Below are 4,751 nucleotides of genomic sequence, written 5' to 3'. Positions count from 1 at the left end.
CGCACATGGTGTCGCATGTGGTGCACAGAGCATCTTCCTTTGGCACCTCTCTCGGCCACAGATGCACACCACCCTCGCGACTCGCATGTAGCACATGCGATTCGCGGCAGTGATGCCTTAGTCTAGGCTCATGTTTTCTTTTGGTTTCTTTTGGTCTAGGATCATGCTCAAGGTCCGAGTTAATGGTACGGGGTGTTACATAAGCATCCATTAGAATTCGTTAAATACGGTTACCGACTGAACTTAGGTTAATCAAAAGATTAAAATATATTATTAAACGATTTTAAAGAAAATAACAATGTCTACTATAACTAGGTGCACATTAGCTTTTAAAATACGGTAATGCTTAAAATTTGCTTACTTTAACTATAAATTCCCAAACGAAGTGAACGTAAAGCCATTGCAATTTAAAAGGGAGATCAAATTATCAAATTAGCTAAAAAACACTGATTTTTAATTTATCAAAAGAGCTTGAAGGCATTTGTTTGAAGTTGTAAGAAATTCAAGAAAATGTTAATCTAAATGGCTTTTGAACTTAACTTAAAAGAACTTAGTTCTAAAAAAAAGTTCCTTTCATTGAATGCAAAATGAAATCAGTTCTAGTTAGTTTAAATTTTAAAAAGGAAGTAATGTTCATCATACGTTATCCGAACTAAAAGAAAAACTACAAGTGATTAATTTTTAGCAAAAACTCGATAAGTTTATATCTTGAGCTTGAAATATATTTTTAAAAAATGAGCACTTCAATTAATTTTTTTTTTTTTGAAATCTAAGCTCAGTTATGACAAGTAAAACATGCACAACTGTATCGAACTTGAAGAATTGTAAAAAATGCTTCAGCCAATATTTGCTTATCAGTTGAAATTTCAGCTTTTAATCATAAAGGAAGGTTTGTCCTCTCAATTCAAAGAAATATGCTCAAGTTCGAAAATCGGTCTTCCGGTCAAAACTTGATTCACATCTCCCTCTTTGCAAAGCTTACAGTGATAAGAAAAAGAAGTCACAAGTATAGACTTAAATGTTTCAAAGAAAACGTTATAGGTATTATAAGTAACCTAAAAATAAGAAGAAAAGAAAAGTTAACTACTAGCTTCTCCCTTATGTCAACTACCCCTCTAAATCTAGTTGTTCTAGGGTCGATAACCTTAAGCGAATCAAATAAACATTCACAAATAAGGAAACAAAACGGTTAGTAATCTTAAGACGAGCAAAAAATGCAACAGTATTCCCCTCTTCTCCTTGCATTTGTTCAGATGTTTTCAAGAGAGGGAGAGAACTGAATGCAGGATAGACACGGGTTCAAAATCTAGCGGCGATATCGAGTCTCAGGATGGGACTTCTAGCGGCGGCGAGAGTCTTCTTATGAAGACTCCAATTGCTCCCGAGGTGTACATGTAACAAAAAAGAAGAAGAAAAATAACAGGAATTAGAAATGCAACTATTAGATAAGGCAAATATAGAGTCATATGAATTCCAACTCCCACATAAACACCTTAACAGTAAGCACAAAGTGGACTGAATCAAATTATAAAAGTCACGTGAATAGCTTATGAACAATACGTTCTTCTATAACTATGTGATGATTAAAAAAAAAAAATCTTTTGGCTAATATAATCAAGTGCATCCTAAGACAGTAGATAAACACCTCACGTTACCTAGTTTAAACTAAACCCAAGCAACGCATGTTTATCGTTAAATTGGTGACATTCACTAAAACTTATTAGACATTGAAAGAATAAATTTACATGGACCTATGTAATATCTACAATTCATTCAGTTAACTGTGGAAAGGATGTTTATAGTACTGTAGCTAACATGCTTCGATTTAGGACTCGATATTAAACTAGAAAAAAAAATGCAACTACCTATTAATGTAGATTTCACAAATCCGAATAGAATTAAACGTAAGAGAATTCCAAGAGCAGCGTTTCAGACATTTTAACCCATGCCGTTAAAAACATTAAAGCTATAGATTCAACATGATGACTCTTCCTATTCCCTGGACATTCAACGATAGATGGCCAAAACTACCGCATGGCTTCTCAACACACAAAAATATCCCAACAAATATGACAACCTTTGTATTCAGTTTCTTGGATAAATAAATGAAGACTTATGGCATGGTTTTCTATTATCCGGTTGTACAAGCACAAGTCCAAATTTGCGATGTATGAAGTAAAACAATAACTTTTGGCCTAGAACCTTTAGATGCAGCGCACTAAACATCAAGATTCTGCTTTCACAACTTCAATTGAAAAAAAAGAAAACGAGCGCACTAAACATCAAGATTCTGATTTCACAACTTCAATTGAAAAAAAGAAAACGGAACTTACAAACATGGCATAAGCTAAGGATCTGTGCAGTTTTGTTAGTAACCTAAGCAAGACTCAGTTCACCTTGGAATGTAAACTAAGTATGCAGTGACATTAGCACCTTATTTAGAGAAATGCAACACCAAAAGAAAGTAACCTTTTTTATTAATATGGAATGAAAGTACGTTTTTATTAACTATGGAAAGAAAGTATTCTAAATGGCATCCCCTACGTAACGTTAGGCTCAAGTGAAAATCCTATTGGCATGATCTCTATGCAATACTAACTTATACATACATCAGGATCAAATGCTAATAAAAAAATCCTTCCATGCCATGATTCAGAAAACATTAATCAGGATTTATGAACATGCTTTGAAACTACACGAGTCCTAATGTCATGATTTTAGGAGAGTGTGAAAAGTTTAATAACACAGATAAGTGGAAACCTATCCAACACATAATTTTAATTCATCTATCTATAGCACAACATATTTTCGCATATAGCATGAATAGTGGACACTGAAGGGCGTGATTTTGAATATCCCGACATAAGAAAGAACTTAATCCTCAATAATTAAATTACCGGTTATGGATTCGTATTTTGAACCTAAACTGAAATCTAGACTAACAGAGAAAACAATGAATATCTAATTTCATGGTATCTAAATGAGCAAAATCAGATCACCAACTTCTAACAAAAATAACACATAAAAGCATGAAAATATCCCATAATTGAAAAAGAAAGGGGAAGAATAATCACTGACCTTTTTCGGGTGCAGCAAACTGGGACTTGGGTCACAGATCTATACTCAATAGTCGACTCGCGTGAACACGTCCAGAACAAAAATCTTAGAAAAAAAGTGGTTTTTTGGTGTGATGTGTTGTTCAACTCCTCCTTTGAAATGAAGCCCAAGGCTGGTACTTATAGCTACCAGCTTGGTTCTTTGGGATGATTTTTGGGGGGAATTCTTAAAGACGAGGATTTTCAAACGGTAAAAAATCTCTATGAACGAATCTCATAGCTGTTTTTGGACAGAGCGAAAAGCATATCTCTTTATTAGAAAAGGAAATCTTAAAGGGACGATTAGAAGTAAACGTGGGTCAAACTTGCTCGAACTTGTTATACCCCATTTTAACCGGGTCAAAGTAGAGTACAACATATTGGTGATTCCTACATTATTTTATTTAAGGAGTCGCCACCTAATTATTTTAATGGTGAATTAGGACACCTAAGATTTACTAAGATAAAAGCTAAACTAAACTCTATTTTTTAAGGTCTTACGGGCCTAATAAATTCTAGGTAAGGGTTCTAAATATCCTAATGGGAAGGTCTTAGGCATCCACTAGAATCCGCTAAATACGGTTACCGACCAAACTTAGGTTAACATGAGAAATTGTGACAAAAGATAGTATTTAATATTGTATAAGCATTGTGAGGAAAATATCCATATTAAATATTTAGGTGATTAAAGTAGAAAAACCCTTGCAACTAATAACATGATAAACTTTTGGACTTAAACAAAACTTTGAAAACTTTAGGGAGATGGTAAACCCCAAAAAAAAATCACGTTTGTATGCTATGTTTATTTTTATCCTTTTATTTTCAAAGCAAAAGAATTCATCCAATCATAACACATTGCATGGAATTAAATTCTTAAAGTAAGTATTTTTAAGGAGTTTAGTAGATCTAGATTTGGATTGGGGATATATCACAAGAACTATTAAAGGATCTTAAAATCCAAAACTTTTCTAAAAAAGTAAAGAAAATGTGATCTTAGAATAAAATGATCCAATGATGATAAAAATACTCCATTTGATTAATTTCTTAAAATCCCAATTTGATCTTAATTATCAAAGCTCCTCCTTTATATCAGAATATGAAAACTGTTTTGTTAAAAGTAAAAATCTATTGGTACTTGTCTGATACTGAATATGTGATCGAAAACGTCCTTTATTAATTTAAAAGAAGCTGTTTAGATTCTAAAAAAAATCACGTTAGCTTCGTTGGACGACTCCAGTGAAAAAAGTTACTACCTAAAAAAAAGCTACTGGTTTCCTACATAATAACCACCCCTTTCTAAATTAATATTGTCACTAGTCCTATACTTACATTAAGAGAATTAAGGACAAGCTAAAAATAAAGTGAAGTTATCACAGAACCCAATGAAGGTAAAAACTAGAATAGCCATAAATAGGAGGCGGAAACTTCGTCCCCCCCTCGTTCTGCTTGGAGACGTAGTGGGAATGAAATGGGAAAGAAGTGTAAATGCAGATCTTCGGCTTAGCGGCAGCCATATCGAGTCTCAATTCGAGACTCTTTGTTGCTCCGGATGTATTACATGGAAAAAAAAAGTGACGATTAGTATTTGAAGGAAGATATAATATTCTACCCCGTATATACTGAGTATACTATTTGATATACTATGAAGAAAATTAA

General features: G+C 33.3%; 1 long non-coding RNA gene across 1 annotated transcript; it reads right to left on the bottom strand.

Annotated features, from left to right (window-relative positions):
- Window positions 1-926: 926 nt before the first annotated feature.
- Window positions 927-3,424, bottom strand: LOC132034284 (uncharacterized). The gene is made up of 2 exons (XR_009409013.1): window positions 3,079-3,424; window positions 927-1,378 (listed from the first exon to the last, which is right to left on the bottom strand). It is a non-coding gene; the product is annotated as an uncharacterized LOC132034284 (long non-coding RNA).
- Window positions 3,425-4,751: the final 1,327 nt, after the last annotated feature.

Source organism: Lycium ferocissimum, chromosome 10 (genome assembly GCF_029784015.1).
Source record: "Lycium ferocissimum isolate CSIRO_LF1 chromosome 10, AGI_CSIRO_Lferr_CH_V1, whole genome shotgun sequence".
In the NCBI taxonomy this organism is placed as follows: domain Eukaryota; kingdom Viridiplantae; phylum Streptophyta; class Magnoliopsida; order Solanales; family Solanaceae; genus Lycium; species Lycium ferocissimum.
The sequence above is the reverse complement of the archived record's forward strand: the minus strand, read 5'-3'. Positions and strand labels throughout refer to the sequence as shown.